This window comes from Erythrolamprus reginae, chromosome 5 (genome assembly GCF_031021105.1).
Source record: "Erythrolamprus reginae isolate rEryReg1 chromosome 5, rEryReg1.hap1, whole genome shotgun sequence".
In the NCBI taxonomy this organism is placed as follows: domain Eukaryota; kingdom Metazoa; phylum Chordata; class Lepidosauria; order Squamata; family Dipsadidae; genus Erythrolamprus; species Erythrolamprus reginae.
In genome coordinates, this window is record NC_091954.1 from 77,981,661 (window position 1) to 77,999,643 (window position 17,983).

Sequence of the window (17,983 nt, forward strand, 5' to 3'; positions counted from 1 at the left end):
TGTGTGTGTGTGTGTGTGTGTGTGTGTGTGTAAGATATTTTTGTTGAATTGAAAATGAAGGGAATAGCCATACCCTCACTGGGATTTGAGAGGAAAGAACCTAGAAATAGATCTATACTAGTCTCATTTCATTTTCAATTCAGCAAAAATATGTTACACGTACAGAATATAGTTTGTCGGCTATGAAAAAAATTAACTGTCTTGGATATGGCCCTGGGTTGGACCAAGAGGCAAAAGGAAGTGTTAAGCTCCTCCCATATTGTGTGTGTGTGTGTGTGTGTTTTCTGTCGAATTACCCTTGCATACCCAAATATGGGAGGATCTTAATACATAGACACATACACATATGCAGGGGTCGGCTACTGCCTAGATGGAGGGAACGCAGTGGGGTCGTGAAAATGGAGCTCCACCCCAGAGCACCCAATTTGCATCAAAAGACGTTGAAAGAAAATGCAGGGTGCCCTGCATAAGCCACAGTGTGGTAGCAAAAATTTTGGTAGCCCTTCACTGCACATACAGTGTGTGTGTGTGTGTGCGCGCGCGCGCGCGTGTGTGTGTGTGTATGTGCATGTGAAAAACAGATTTTTGCTGATATATAACTACAGAATGTCAGTCTCTGTAGCACTTCATTGCTTATTAAACTGTCCTAGATTTCTGTTGTTATATACTTTTTCAATATACACTCATAAAACAAATTCTTGGTTAGATTTTGACTAAGAGCCAAATAAAAATGACAAGAAATGAGACATAAATTATAAATTCAATGTAAATTCCCCATTATTTAACAAGCAAGTTAAACCACAGTACTATCGCACTGCTGTGTTCAACATAATAAATATCAGAACTTTAGGTTACTCTGTTTATATGAGCAAAAAAAATATATAGAAGAAAGCAAGTAATAGTTGGGTACCTATAATGGGACAGCCCAGACAATTCTTTTTTTTTTCATAGTAATGTCCTGGGTGTAAAGAACATGTAATATTATTGGAACCTTTGAGACTGTAACTGAGGAAATGATCACCTCTTCACAACAGTGATGGGAATGTATATGGTGGTTTTGATTTAGTTTCCATGTTGACAGAATAAACTGTATTGCATATATTATACACATCAGGAGGTTTCTTCTTCTTCACTGAAGTGCAGCCATAGTATTGCACAAAAATCTTTTTCTCTTTTTTTATTACCACCAATCTGGATACAAAAATTGGACCTGGAAGTAATTTATTCTACAGTATTCCTTTTGTGAAAATTATGCAAGCTCCTATTCTCTCCATGTCAAGTGTCAGGGAAATGGAGAGGAAACATTCTTTTTAATTAAATGTTCTCAGAGAGAAAAGAACCAACAAAATAAAACAAAGCTAAAGTAAAACATCCCCAGAGCAGCTAAATGCTTAAAAAATAATGTTTAATGAAAGGGAAGAGTCTTCTTGAAATGAATGAGGAATTCATCCTTGAAACAAGCAAAAAAGATGAGGAGGTGTGGGAAGAACATAAAAGGTTACAGTCTGAGAGAGCTGACTTCTTTGTAAATTAGGAGCTGCTCTGCCAAAAACACTGGCACAAAGTCTCAATTGCAGCCTCCTGGCTTCATTGTTGTTTTCCTTGCCCTCCACCATCCCAATATAAACTTTCTCAGAAACCTGGGAAGGGGGAGGGAAAGAGGAGCTGGAAATGGTAGAACATTCCAGAGAAATAACCAATATTTGCCTCAAGAAGGTCTTTATTTCCTAGTAAAGTTGCTTCACGTCTCTCCTTCAATTTAACCTAATTCTTCAATGTTTACTATTTAAGAATAGGATTGGGGTGTTTTGTTTATCTTTTGGAATGTTTTGTACACTGGATTCATGCAATTATATCAAGGGCAAATAGAAACATAGAAACATAGAAGACTGACGGCAGAAAAAGACCTCATGGTCCATCTAGTCTGCCCTTATACTATTTCCTGTATTTTAGCTTACAATGGATATATGTTTATCCCAGGCATGTTTAAATTCAGTTACTGTGGATTTACCAACCACGTCTGCTGGAAGTTTGTTCCAAGGATCTACTACTCTTTCAGTAAAATAATATTTTTTCATGTTGCCTTTGATCTTTCCCCCAACTAACCTCAAATTGTGTCCCCTTGTTCTTATGTTCACTTTCCTATTAAAAACACTTCCCTCCTGAACCTTATTTAACCCTTTAACATATTTAAATGTTTCGATCATGTTCCCCCCTTTTCCTTCTGTCCTCCAGACTATACAGATTGAGTTCATTAAGTCTTTCCTGATACGTTTTATGCTTAAGACCTTCCACCATTCTTGTAGCCCGTCTTTGGACCCGTTCAATTTTGTCAATATCTTTTTGTAGGTGAGGTCTCCAGAACTGAACACAGTACTCCAAATGTGGTCTCACCAGCGCTCTATATAAGGGGATCACAATCTCCCTCTTCCTGCTTGTTATACCTCTAGCTACGCAGCCAAGCATCCTACTTGCTTTTCCTACCGCCCGACCACACTGCTCACCCATTTGAGACTTGTCAGAAATCACTACCCCTAAATCCTTCTCTTCTGAAGTTTTTGCTAATACAGAACTGCCAATGCAATACTCAGATTGAGGATTCCTTTTCCCCAAGTGCATTATTTTACATTTGGAAACATTAAACTGCAGTTTCCATTGCTTTGACCATTTATCTAGTAAAGCTAAATCATTTACCATATTACAGACCCCTCCAAGAATATCAACCCTATTGCACACTTTAGAGCAGAGGTCCCCAACCTTTTTTGCACCAGGGACCGGCTTTAAGCTAGACCAGTTTTCCATGGCCCGGTGGGGGGGGGGGAGCTAGCTGTCAGCGGCGCCGTAAAAGGGGCGATCAAGAGAGGAATGGGTGAATGAATGGACGGAGGGTGGGAAGGAAGGAAGGAAAGAGGGAAGGGACAGGAACAAAAGAAGGGTGCAAAGGAAGCAAGGAAAGGTGTGAAAGGGGAGAGTAAGAGAGGAAGGAGTGAAAGAAGGGAATGAGGGAGGAAAGAAGGGAGGAAGGAAAAGGAAAGCAAGAAATGGAGGGAGGAAAGGAAGGAAAGAAAGAAAGAAAGAAAGGGGGAAGGGACAGGAACAGAGGAAGGAAGCAAGGAAACTTATGAAAGGGGAGAGTAAGGGAAGAAGGTAGGAAGGAGAAAGAAAAGAAGAAATAGAGGAAGGGAAGGTAAAAGAGAAAGAAAAAGAGCAAGAAAGAAAGCAAGAAAGAGAAAGAAAGAAAGGCAACTTCAAAGAAAGGCTCACTGAGCATCTCTCACTCTCTCTCTCTTTCTATCACTCTTTCTTTCTTTCTCTTCCTTTCTCTCTCTCCTCTTCCTTTATCTCCTCTCTCTCTCCCTCTCTCTTTCTCTCCCCCCTCTCTCCCCCTTTCCCTCTCTCCCTCTCTTGCTATCTCTCCCCCTCTCCCTCTCTCTTTCTCCCTCTCCCTCTCTTTCTCTCTCTCCCCCCTCTCTCTTTCTCTCTCTCTCCCCCTCTTTCTCTCTCTTCTCACTTTCTCTCTCGTTTTCTTTCTGTCTCTTTTGCTTTCTCTCTCTCTCACTCTTTCTTGTTTTCTTTCTCACGCTCTTTCTCTCTCTTGTTCTCTCTCTTGCTATCTCTTTCTCTCCCCCCTTCCTCACTCTCTCTTTCTCACTTTCTCTCTATCTTGCTGTCTGTTGCTCTCACTCACTCTCGTTCTCTCTCCGTTCTTCTCAGCGATGACGCGCGCACGCCCTGCCCGCCTCACCTTTGCGAGAGCACTTTCGCCCCAGGCTCTCAGCAAGGGGGTTTGCAGGAGAGGCGGGGCCGGCGAAGGTGATATTGAATGTCGGGGGAGAACGGGCGCTTGCACGCGCTCCCTATCTCCCTGCTAGCCCACTCGGAATATTCAAAATAAGAAAAGCCTTCGCTGGCAAAGGTTTTTCTTATTTTGAATATTCCGAGTGGGCTAGCAGGGAGATAGGGAGCGCGTGCAAGCGCCCGTTCTCCCCCGACATTCAATATCACCTTCGCCGGCCTCCGCTGAGGAAAGCCTTTGCCGGCATTTCCTCTCGGCGTCAAGGAGGCGCAGCGGCGGGCGGAGAGAGGGAAGGGGGGGGCAGCGGCGTCCCTCCTGGCCTTGGCGGGCCGCCCAACCCTCCCCACCTCCTGCAAACGCGGCGGGCGGCGGGGGGAGAGCGAGGAGCCGGTTCCGGCGGGCGCGGGGCTTGGCTGGCTGGCGGGGGGAGCGCCGCTGGTGGTGCGGAAAGGCCGAGGGGGCCCTGGCGCCGCGGACCGGCTGAAAAGCCCCAACGGCCCGGTCCCGGTCCGCGGACCGGCGGTTGGGGACCTCTGCTTTAGAGTCATCGGCAAATAGGCAAACCTTCCCTACCAAACCTTCCCCTATGTCACTCACAAACATATTAAAAAGAATAGGACCCAGAACAGACCCTTGCGGCACACCGTTTGTAACCTGTCTCTGCTCAGAATACTCGCCATTAACAATAATTCTCTGATGTCTATGCTTCAGCCAGCTTGAAATCCACTGAACTATCCAGGGATTAACTCCAATCTTCACTAATTTATCTATCAGCTCTTTATGTGGAACCGTATCAAAGGCTTTGCTGACGTCCAGATAGGCAATATCCACGGCACCACCTTGATCCAACACCTTTGTGACCATGGAGAGATGAATTGTTGCTCTCTTTCTTTCTTTCTTTTGCAACAGAGCTGAATAAAATGATATTTAACAATTAATCTTTGTGAATCATATCACCAGAAGTAGATAGCTTCATAATCAGTTGATGGCTAACTTTGTTTTATTCCATCACTTAGTATTTTTGGCTTATGGCAATGAGATATGATTATCAACCCAGTCATTGTTTTCTCCCTGTGGTCCTCCCTCCAAGACCAGATAGCTACAGGTTCTAGCATAATTGCAATTAAAAGAGCAGTGCCTAAAGCTTTCAAAGGTTAGTAGTCATTCCATTAAAATATTCAGCTACAGTAGTAATCAAGGTACAAAGTGCACAAGGAATGCAGCCAAAGTTAGAAGAAACAAGGAAAACAATGTGATAAGGCCTAGACATCCCTTCTGGTAAACAGGGAACTAATAAAGGTGAATAAACTCTGCCAAATTTTTAACAGACCAATGGGATAGTATAAACAAAGCAAAGTGAAAGATCTCATAATCATTCCACGCATGGCAATAAATCAATCATTCCATAAAGGAGAATGAATTTTGCCAACAGTATTAATGCTTCATTACCTTCTCTTTCAGGATAAATATATGGAACAGGATAAGCTTTATTAGACAAATTCTTTTCACTGTTTACACCAGCACAGATAGACCTTCAGGTTTGGGCTACATTTCTGCAATGATTGGCTTGTATAAGTGTTGAAGTTGAAGTCTGAATATCAGGTCTGGGTTACAAACTACTATCACTAGCATCTCCTTTGTTTCATGAACTTCTGCCACTTGCATGAGGGCAATTTTAATATTCATGCAGTATCAACTGTTGTGAGTGTTGTGAGTGGTCCACAACCAGCTCAGTTAGTCACAGATTCTGAGAAGGATGAATGGGGTCTGTCTTGGTACCCTAGGCCAGTGTTCTTGACAACTGAGTCAGAGAGTGAGAGTGAGGGAAAATGGGGACCTGAGGAACCTGAGGAACCTCCAGAGACTGTAGAAACCTCAATGATGGTAATGTCTGAGTCGGAGGAGAAGGGAGACATAGGAGATCAGGAGCCCCTATTAGATGCCCGGGTCAGAAGGTTATGAAGCAGACAGGAATATCTTTATGGGGAAAAATTTCAGACGGTGAATTTATGGAAGAAAGTCTAGACAGTTATAGTTCTAGGAAACAGTTGACCACACCCAGACAGTGTGTGTGTGTGTGTGTGTGTGGATAGATAGATAGATAGATAGATAGATAGATAGATAGATAGATAGATAGATAGATAGATAGATAGATTGATTGATTGATTGATTGTTAGAGTTGAAAAGGACCATGAAGGCCATCAAGTTCAACCCCCTGCCCAAGCAGGAACCCTATAGCACACCAGGCAAGTGGCAGTTCAATCTTCTCTTAAAAATGTCCAGAGTGTTGGAGTTCACAACGTCCGCTGGTAGGTTGTTCCATTGGTTGATCGCTCTGACCGTCAGGAAGTTCCTCCTTATCTCCATGTTGAACCTCTTCTTGGTCAGCTTCCAGCCATTGTTCCTCGTCCGGCCCTCTGGTGCCCTGGAGAATAAAGTGATCTCCTCCTCTCTGTGACATCCCCTCGTATACTTGTAGACTGCTATCATGTCCACTCTGGCCCTCCTTTTCTCTAGGTTATCCATGCCCAGTTCCCTCAATCTCTCTTCGTAAGTCTTGGTTTCCAGTCCCTTAATCATCTATAAGTGAGGAATCATGGGTAAAAAAGGTGTGGCGTTCCAACGTTTATAATGATAGAAGTCCTAGATTCGGGGTTCCAGAAATGATTCGCTGGCAAACTTCTCTTATTCTTCTAAATTCATCGAGCAGAGGTGCAGCTGTCTGAGGGAAACCTAGAGATTCCTGAGTATGTGTGTGTGTCCAAAGAAACATAATCTCACTGAGGAATGTTTTAATTTGCTTTCATTATCAGCTGCAGTCCATTTCTTATCTCTTAGTCAGTTTAACCAGGAAAGCTGCCAACAACGATTGGCTTTGCTTGCATAAATCCTGTTTTACATATAATAGTGTTTGATTTGAAATCTCTGCACATGGATTCTCCCTTTGTTCCGATCCAAGTAGGTTCGAGTAGAACATCAACCACTTCCAATAAAGTTGCCACCAGATTTTATTTATACTGTTTAGACAAGCTACAAATAGTGTTCATAGAGGACTGAGCAATCCAACAAAATGCACAGGGGAGAGCAGATGACATCTTCACCCGAAACAATGGCTTCCAGAACTGACAATTCTCTTATGAATGAATATCAAGGTTATATGGGTCATGTATAGAATGTTGATTGAAGAAAGTTTGAGCATGCATACTGTATACATTTACAGTATTTCTTTTTCCAACTGATAAGGAAACAAGACAACTAAAGGAGACATAATTATCCTTCAGGGTTTGGAAACACTGCAGAAGCTTTGCTTAGAAGGGAACATAGCAGCTTCGGTATAGAAGCATCAAAGCTCTGTTGTTCTACCAAACGTATCCTGTATTTTACTACAGAAGGGAGTTAATGATAAAAAAGTATAGCAAATTCACATCTCTAAATCTGTTTGTTCTAGGAATATATTCTATAGTAACTTCATTGGTCTGATAAAAACAATTCCACTTAAAGCAGCCATCAGCAAAATTAAAACATATATGTGCAATAATAAATGCCAGTGATTGTATCATAGTGAAACTGATTAGGAATAGTCTTATTAGGAATATTCTTATCCCTAATTACCAATCTATGAGCTCTTTTTTGAGCCCCATTGTCTTCATCCTCTATTCTATCCTCTATGCAAGTAACACCTGCTAACTTCAAATGTTTTAGAACAGGGGTCCCCAACCTTTTGGACCCCAGGGACCACCAAGGTCATACTTTTAAATCCCGTGGACCACCAAATTCATAATTTTATGTTCCGCAGACCACTAATATGATATTTTAAAGACAAATAAATTTGTAAAATAATGATCAGATAACTTCCATTTTATTAATATGAAATGTGGTCCACATATTAATATGAAATGTGGTCCACGGGATTTAAAAGCATTTAACGTGACAAAATTATAAATGCTTATTTAATTGTAACAAAATCATAAAAGCTTATTTAATCACAACAAAATCTTTAAAGGTTGTTTAATTGTAACAAAATTATTAAAAGTAGTGTAATTATTACAAACTAATTGAAGCTAATTTGACGGTGGCTTGCTGGTGTTGTCAGGAAAGTCAGTCCCATATTCCATAGCTGTAGCTATAATCCCTCCCCTCCATTCCCTTGATTTTCCTTTCCTTTCCTTTCCTTTCCTTTCCTTTCCTTTCCTTTCCTTTCTTCTTCCTGGCTGGATTAATTGCTCTCAGCCACATTTGGCCCAGGGACCAAGATTTTTCCACAGACCACCAAAAATTTCTTGCGGCCACCAGTGGTCCACGGACCACAGGTTGGTGACCTGCCTTTTAGAACATTCTTTTGAATGTCATTGTAGCCTTACTGGGGAAAAGCAACACCTTATAGTAGTAATTTATGTATTATTTTTAAGCCAATAGATGAACTATATTCTAAACCAGTTTCCTGCTACAGTTTTAAATAATAATCAAGGGTTATATTTCCAAAAGTAATTAGGATCAAATTGTAACTCAGCAGTCTTTCAGTTGTACATTCCCAGATTCTAATTTGAAATTTGTGGTTTATGGATGGAGTCCACAAACCACATCCTCTGGGAAGATTCCATAGACATCAGAGAAAGTATTCTGTAATAAATAGTTTGTCAATAGCCACTTTTCCCAGACATTGTGTAAAGGAAGTAATCTTAGCATAAATCGTCTTTGTTTCAAATCGCTTTATCTGTCCCTTGACCCTGTAAGTTATTTAATACTATTTACGGTTGGTTTTTTCCCCCCAATGAAGCTACTCCCTCTTCCATCAGGATCTCTACTGATGTGCTTGCTATAAGGGGCTAAAAAAGAGCAGGACAATCTAATTGTTTTCCTTGTATCGATCTTAAAATTTAGTCTGTTTTCCAAGTAATGCTCACGTTTGTTTTTACTCTTTGCCTATCTCTCTGTCAAGGATTGCCTTTTGCAACTTGATTAATGTACTGTTGTAAGCACATTTAAAATAGGTATCTCCCTGGTTTTGCTATAGTAACAAAAAAATACAGCAACCAGTCTCTTGATACAAATGAAGTGATGATGATATATTGGAAAGTATCTTTCAAGGCTGGTAAGTGTCAGCCTTAAATGGTCAAGGCTTACAGTTTAAGACAACCACTAACAAATTTTCCCACTGCAACCAAGCTAATGTTAGAATGTGAATAACTATTAATTTATTTGATGGCTATTCTGCGTCTCCTCAAGGTTCAAGGCGGCATATCGTGCAGAATGCAGCTGCGAGAGCAATCATGGGCTTTCCCAAATATGCCCATGTTACACCAACACTCCGCAGTCTGCATTGGTTGCCGATCAATTTCCGGTCACAATTCAAAGTGTTGGTTATGACCTATAAAGCCCTTCATGGCACCGGACCAGATTATCTCAGGGACCGCCTTCTGCTGCACGAATCCCAGCGACCAGTTAGGTCTCACAGAGTGTATCTTCTCCGGGTCCCGTCAACTAAACAATGTCGCCTGGCGGGACCCAGGGGAAGAGACTTCTCTGTGGCGGCCCCGGCCCTCTGGAACCAACTCCCCCAGAGATAAGAATTGCCCCCACCCTCCTTGCCTTTTGTAAGCTACTTAAAACCCACCTCTGCCATCAGGCATGGGGGAATTGAGATACTCTTTCCCCCTAGGCCTTTACAATTCTATGCATGGTATGTATGTATGTATGTTTGGTTTTTATATTAATGGGTTTTTAATTGTTTTTAGTATTGGATTACTATTGTACACTGTTTTATTGTTGCTGTTAGCCGCCCCAAGTCTCCGGCGGCATACAAATCCAATAAATAAATAAATAAATAAATATGCAGCTTTTTTTTTTCTCCACTCTTAACCACAATTCTCTGAGACAACTAAGGGAAAAAGCAGAAGTTGACTCAAAGTTGGTAGTGTCATTCCCAGAGCAGGATGATGGTCTTGAACCTTTATCTCTCTATTCCTAGCCCAACACCTTAACCATACCATCATACTGGTTCTCATATTGATGAAATAGTGTGGAGACAGGGTCTATGCTTATTTTTTTAATGAACTTTTCATTTATTTAATTCTAGAACTGAAATAGTACAAGAACTTAATTCTGCAGTTAGTGTCTTTACTGGCTGACAAATCTTTCTTGGCTTTGATGAAATGTTTCCAAAAGAAAAGAGTCCCACACTGGAATAACCAGCAGGGGGGAAAATAGGCAGGCGAAGAGCATTCTACAAAAATTAGAAAAATAGAAATGATTCGGTTCTAATTTTTATTTACCAGGTAAATTAGCAGATGTCAGCTTTTTTTTGCAATGAGTTATTTTAAAAAAAAAACATTTCTGACCTCCAGTGACTATTTTGTATGAGGAATAATTTGGTCATGCATTTATTTAGAGACTTGTGGACAAAGCTTATTGTTGTCAGTCCCAAAGAGACAAGTATAGTCTGCATAGAAATTAGACTTTATTTGGAATAAACAATTTCACAATAACCTCTGTTTTAACTTTGTGGATCCAGACCACAGTAAATTATAAAATTATGGCTCAACCAGGCTAGGGAAGCTATTTATTGGAACATTTAGGGAAGCTATTTAATAATAGGGAAGCTATTTATTGGAAACTTTCAAAGAACACTCGTGATCAGTTTTATATAAATATTTTATTATTTGCTAAAAATATGCTATCATCTCAATTCCTACAATTTCACTCTGTACCAAAAGCATTCAGCTATAAATTAATAGTTATTTTTTCCCAGATTCCTCAAGATTGCTTCTAAACAAGCGTCATTATTTAGTCCATTAATCTGTTTATTTATCTGACTATCCACCTATCCTCCCAACAACTCCCAGTGTAGGTAGCATTTGGAATTTTCAAATGAAAATAAATCTTATACAGTGGTCCCAAGATAAATCTGAAAAATCTTATTAAAACCTCTGCTCAACTACTTTGGAAATAATGGATATAAAATACAACTATAGCTTTTCTTTAAGTTGATACATGGTGAAAGAAAATGTGAATTTAGTTTTAGTTTTAAATAAGCATGGGCAGGCAGGTTGACACGGTTTGTTAAAAAGTAGAAATACTTATGTGCAATACTTCCATGTTCTAGTCACCATGCAATTTTAAAAAACTCTTCTAGTCCTTATTTTAAAACCAGGATACGAAAACCCCCACAAAGGTAGTGTCAACAGGGGCCATTATATTTGCTTCTATATCTTTATTTGCTTCTATATCTTAGCCCACACATTAAAGGTACATCACAACACATTCTGCTCTAATTTTGTCAGATAAAGTGGAGTAAGGACAAAGCCCATACACTACCACCTCATTTCAAAACATACCACCTCATTTCAAAACATCTTTTCCATTTCATTATGACTGCCAACAGACAAACCTGTTATTTTTATTTTATTTATTTATTTATTTTGTCCAATACACAATGAGGGTTTTAGTGGGTATACACATAGTAAAATACATGATGAAGGTTATAGAGGAGATACTCATAGTAAAATATATCTAAGAAAGAATAGAAGAGAAGATATAGTAATAAAACATATCAATGAAAGAACAGAAGAAGAGATATAGGAATAGAAGAAAGGAATAGGAGATATAAGAGAGCAATAGGACAGGGGACGGAAGGCACTCTAGTGCACTTGTATTCACCCCTTACTGACCTCTTAGGAGTCTAGATAGGTCAACCGTGGATAATCCAAGGGTAAAGTGTTGGGGGTTTGGGGATGACACTATGGAGTCAGGTAATAAGTTTCACGCTTCGACAACTCGGTTACTGAAGTCATATTTTTTACAGTCAAGTTTGGAGCGGTTAATATTAACTTTAAATCTGTTGTGTGCTCTTGTGTTGTTGTGGTTGAAGCTGAAGTAGTCGATGACAGGCAGGACATTGCAGCATATGATCTTGTGGGCAATACTTAGATCTTGTTTAAGGAGTCTTAGTTCTAGGCTTTCTAGGCCCCGGATTGAAAGTCTATTCTCGTAGGGTATTCTGTTTCGAGTGGAGGAGTGAAGGGCTCTAGGTTTGTCTATTGGCAGTCATAATGAAATGGAAAACCCGTAACAGGTTTCTCTGTTGGCAGTCATAATGAAATGGAAAAGAGTATCCAGGTCTATGAAGAATACATGTTTTAATACATAGGTATCAAACTCAAGACCTGGGGGCTGGAGCTGGCCCGCAGGGTGCTTAGATCTGGCCCATGGGGTTGTCTGGAAACAGTAAAGGACCAGCCCATAGTGCCTCTGCCAGTGAAAATGGAGCTCAGAAGGGCCACATGAAGCCCTCCCGGTCTCTGTTTTAACTGGCAGATGGTTGCAAGAGGCAGTCACAGCTGGAAATGGAGCTCAGGAGCCTGTTATTGCTGACCACCAAAGCACCCAAGCCACCAAAGGAACCCCTGACATGAGTGCCGTTGAGCTGGAAATGCCCATCCTGGCCATGCCTATTCCAGCCCCTAAGGTAAAACACCAACCCTGATGTGGCCCTCAATGAAATTGAGTTTGACACTCCTGCTCTAATTGTAAACAAGGAATGGGGGTGGGGAGTGAATTCTCCTAAAGGAAAAAATAATAATATTCAATGGATTCACTTTTTTACAACAGTATGCATCTTCTTTGATCTAACTAATATGCAAACAAGGTTATTTTCATGTCAAAAGGTAAATTGAGTTTTGAAATATAAGAACATATCACCTTATTTGTGGTCTGTTTCTCCTTCAGATCCTGTGTGTTTTGTTTGTAGAATTTGCCTCCTATGGAAGAGCTGTTATTTCAAGACACGCTGATCTGTTAGACCTGGAATATAATGAACATGTTTCTCAGCTGGGCTCCAGAAGCTCTGAAAATACAAATTTTGATGTAGATCAATAAAATAAAATATTTTTAAAAAATTTGTTTGTCTTTTAAACTAAAAAAGCTTGAAATTCTGTTAAGTGTCTGAATTCAATCGCTTGCAACTAAGGGATTAACCATCTAAATAATAAAAGCTTATTTGTAAGAAACATCTAATTGCAAGAACAATATATCAAAAATAATCTCAAAAATTATAATATCTCAATTTTCAGTGGCCACCTTCCTACTAGTTCCTGATCCTCTCTTGTAATTGGATTGTTCTCTTGACCTTTTGAAAGTGTCTCTCTTGAGCCTTGGATTTGTTCTGGAACACAACTTTGAATTTTGATTCTGATTTTCAAAGTCGAACTTGAAACTGATGTTGTTTCATATTCTCTTTTCATGATTTATGAACTGCAGCTTCTAACCATGCTAACAATCAATTTATCTTATTGTGTTGCTACTTCTCAATTAGGACATTGAGATGTATTATATAAAAGTGTATTGGAAGCATCTCCTATTACATCAACTAGAAGCAATTTTTTAAAATGCAAACTACCATATTACTATTCAAATTTTCTACATTGTTTAACTTATACTAATACAGCTAGATAAACAAAACTTCCAAAGCTGGACTTTTAAAAACTTCAAACTTAAATTGGAGTTGATTAAGTACTGTAATATCACAAAGCTATTAACATATTTAATATAATAGTGCCATTAAAAATCTTGACATTTACCAAAGCTACCCATTAAATAAATAACACATTCTGTGGCAACCCAACCCCTTATGTACTGCAAATCTGGTAGGAAAGATAAATAGAATGATTTAGGAAATGTCAGCTTTTGAATAGGGAATTGTTGCAGGCACCTTTTGATAATTTGTGTATGGATAAGGCAACCAAGCTATCCAACGGACTGCTCAGATGACAAATAAATCTTCATTCATTATGGCTTGGGATATAATCTGATATTTACGGTACCATAAGGGATCAGGACTGACATTTCAGTATTGACAGGTATAGGTGCAGTTCATTTCCAACCCAAACTTCAGAGCTTTACTATTTAAAATCTTGGTACTGTATAAAGAGACTTGTCTCTCTCTCAGAGAAATCATAAGTGACATTTGAATTGTGGAAAAAATAGAAAAGGCAATGGACGTAACATGAAATGCCTCAAACTACAACCCTTAACCAAAAAAAGTATATTTCTAATAATTATTACCTTCTTCTCTTCCTATTCTAGGCAATACTGCAATTTTCCATTCTACTGTATCATAAAGACCACTAGATCATGGTTTGTATGCGCCCACTTCCTATTTTAAATATGGTTTCTTCTTACATTTAGAAGCCATCTGGTTCCAGAAGGATTCTGGATAATTAATACTTAAAATATAAAAAATTAAAAGGGACCTAAATGTCCAGGCAAACTGATCAGGGTTGCAGCCTGATGTATAATATAAATTTGTGGGGAGTTATTTTCTGTCAGTTTAAATTCTTCAGAAGATTTTTTCTTTATACCTTTGAATCAGGGTAGATATTGTGTTAACTGTGTTTTTAAATTGAGTTTTGGGGTGCCCAGGCAAACAGTATAGTTTCCTATGGCACCTTTAGTAGAGCTACGGTACAAGGAAAAAATATTAAAATTAAACTGTTCCTGCCCAGTTTTTAAACATTCCTGCAGTTTCTTTTCATGGTATTCAGATATTCATTTACTTTATTAATATTTTAAGTAAAAAGAAACAAAAAAGGGATTTCACTCTTTATTTGACAGCAAATGCTAAACCAATGAAGACAAATGATGGGGTAGAGCAAAAGGAAGGCATTTATTGCATACAGTGTAGAGGAGGGGTAGGCAAAGTTGGCTCTTCTATGACTTGTGGACTTCAACTCCCAGAATTCCTGAGCCAATCATGCTAGCTCAGGGATTCTGGGAGTTGAAGTCATAGAAGAGCCAACGTTGTCATAGAAGAGCCAACCCCTGGTGTAAAGGAAAGAAAAGGCGCAATTAGAAAAATAATTTCTACCTTAAGTGTTAGTAAGGAAACCACAGTCTATATTTTGTATGAGCTTAACTTATGAGATCATCATTATGAAGTTTCTTACTTCACTATCGCTTCCTATATACCAACAGTGCTGCCTTTGAAGATAATCATGAAAAATATCAGCAACATGTTACCATTAATACAGCTTGAATAATTGTCTAGTGAATATTACCCATCAAAAACAGTAGATGTGAGTCCTAATCATCAGATAAGCATCAATAAAATTGGGCTCTTTGCACAGTTCCTTAGTCCCACAAGCTCATTTACACTGGTTATATTTCACAGGTAATCACCTGAAAACAATATTGAAAGGAAGCAAGGAGGCAGGGCTGGGTGGACAGAGAGAGGTTTATCTTGTCTCTGAAAGGAGGCTTTGGTTGCTGAAATTAAGCAGACTCTGTTGTAGGCGAATCTGGTGAATTTATTTATTTTATTTATTTATTTTGTCCAATACACAATAATACACAATGAAGGTTATAGAGGATATAGTAGAGAAGAAATACAAGATATAGGAGAGACTATAGGACAGGGGACGGAAGACACTCTAGTGCGCTTATGTACGCCCCTTACTGACCTCTTAGAAATCTGGAGAGGTCAACCGTAGATAGTCTAAGGGTAAAATGTTGAGGGTTAGGGGATGATACTACAGAGTCCGGTAATGAGTTCCACGCTTCGACAACCCAATTACTAAAGTCATATTTTTTACATTCAAGTTTGGAGCGGATAATATTAAGCTTGAATCTGTTGTGTGCTCTTGTGTTGTTGTGGTTGATGCTGAAGTAGTCTTTGACAGGCAGGGCATTGCAGAATATGACCTTGTGGGCAATACTTAGATCATGTTTAAGGCGTCGTAGTTCTAAGCTTTCAAGACCCAGGATTGTAAGTCTACTTTCGTAGGGTATTCTGTTTGGAGTGGAGGAATGAAGGGCTCTTCTTGTGAAGTATCTTTGAACATTTTCAAGGGTGTTAATGTCTGAGATGCGATATGGGTTCCAAACAGATGAGCTGTATTCGAGGATGGGTCTGGTGAAAGTTTTGTAAGCTCTGGTAAGTAGTGAGGTAAGAATGAGCCACATCTTTCATCTACACCTCTCCAGGCTACTGGCTAACTAGATAAAATTATTAATTGATTATAATCTAAAATTTAAATAGTATATGTATTTATTTATTATTATTGATTGATTGATTGATTGATTGATTGCATTTATACAACCACCCATCTTAAAACCAAACTCTGAATGGCTTACAATCCAAAACATATTTGTCATAAATGTCATCTTAGAATCATGATGACATTGGGTAATATTTTCAGAATGTACCTTATTTTTCAAATCAGAAACTAAATAAGAATTTGTATGTCTAGATTTCATGATGCTAGATGACTGAACCCCAGAAAGAGTGATGACCAGGGACTTCCGGTTTCGCTGAGGATCGCAGCGGAGTCTCTTGGCAGGGCTCTGCCTCGAGACCCCTCCAACCCTCCCAGAGGTCGCCCCAGCGCGATCGGATCGAGTCCGGATGGCTCGATCCTAGAAAAGGGGATTCCCCTCTGCCCGGGGAGCCATCGCCGAGGCTCCAGGACAGAGGGTTCATCCTGCAGCTCTGGTGCAGGGAGCACCGGTCCTCTCCCAAGAGGACACGGCCATTGCGATCCCACCTAACCAGTGGGAAGCAAGAAACATCAAGAGAGTAAAAAGCAGAGAAACTGAACAACCCTAATCGAAAAAGGAATATTGCCAAAGAAGCTACAATTAAGGTAAAAGTTTTTTCTATGTTCCATGCTAAACAAGAAGTTTAAAAAACAAGAAAATTGAATCGGAGTTTAAACAAAGGCGAAAGAGAAAGTTGTTAAAACAACATTGTATCCAGGCGCGAATTAACAGCCGGAACTTATTCTAACCACTTTCACTTGTTTTGAATTGTTGAATTTTTGCAAACAAGGAGATCTAGAAGATTTTAGAATGAGACATTAAAGGATTTATTATTCACAAAATGACATTATTTGGTTGAAAAAAATTTTTTTTTTCCTCTTTTGAAACATTTTTGAAACATTTGGTTACTGAAAGTTGAAAAATGAAGTCCGGGCTGGGATTTTTCTAGCGGAAGGACCAGACTGCTCACTATTTACCTACAAATTCTGAATAAACATTTATAAAGGGAAAAAAAACTCTTTTCCTACATTTGAGAACTCTAAAATTTGGATTATCTAATCGACGTTTTTTTTGGATTATTCTGTTGGACTATTTCCATTGGATTTCGTTTGGATTAATAGCGGTTTGTGGATTAACAGCATTTTCGTTGGATTTACTGCGGAGAGATTTCTTCCTGGGCTGTGAGAGACGGACCGACTTCATTTTAACTTCGTGAGATTAAACTGCATTTGCTTGGAAAAAGTTTTATAAATTTTCTAAAGACTATACCCTTCTTCAAAAAACGGAATACCTTTGCAGTACTCATTAAGGTGTTTCTGACAACAAATTAGATCTTCAATCAATTGTTTTTTTTTTCTTGCATTTTCCCTTTGATAATTTCAATTTTTGAATTTTAATTCTATATTACATTATATTACAATTGGTTCTGTTTATGCATTGCTAAATTTCCTTTTGGTCTTTGGTCCCCTGTTCCTCCTAATTGAATAATAGTCTTTAACTCTGATTGTCCCCTTTCTTCACATGCTTTTACCCTCCTTCTCACTTTGCTGACTTTTCCTCTTTATCTTTGCAGCTGTGCTAAACTAATCTCTTCCCCTTTTCCCCCTCTTCTTCTTCACATCTTCTTGATATAAACTTTGACTAGAGTAATAAGAATAAATAAGTTGAGCATTAATTAGATATATTTTAAATTTTAAGTGTATTTGAAATTTAGCCTTTTATTTGAATTAGAACTTTTATTGCTATTAATTAATTGCTATTGATTTAGTATAACTGTTACTGTGGGTTTGGAATTTATAGAATCTCTTTACATTTTGCTAACATAAAATACCACTAAATTTAAATTTGAAAATGTCAAGTTCTTCCACCCATACTAAAACAATCAAGAAGCAAACAACTGTTATTTCTTCCCCGCAAAGTTCACCACATCCATCTCCCGCACAGCAGACTTTATCTGCAACTATGTTCACCAAGGAGAAGGACAGGGAGAAACAACCATCTCTGGCTTCAATCCAAGAGACATTAACAACATTAAATGACTTTATGCTAAAATCTCAACAAGACGCAACACAACAGAGAGATGAAATTAAAGCAGAGATGGCGGAAATGAAAGTTGACACAGGTGAAATGAAAGACCAGATGAAGGAGATTAAGCAA

The 17,983-nt window shown here is 39.0% G+C and overlaps 1 protein-coding gene across 1 annotated transcript in view; it reads right to left on the reverse strand.

Annotated features, from left to right (window-relative positions):
* The window catches only part of LOC139168004 (glypican-5-like), a 462,110-nt gene extending 449,584 nt beyond the window's left edge, over nt 1–12,526 (reverse strand). The window contains exon 1 of the mRNA XM_070753249.1: nt 12,494–12,526. The gene's annotated coding sequence lies outside the window, so the exon portion shown is untranslated. The remainder of the gene's footprint in view (nt 1–12,493) is intronic.
* Nucleotides 12,527–17,983: the final 5,457 nt, after the last annotated feature.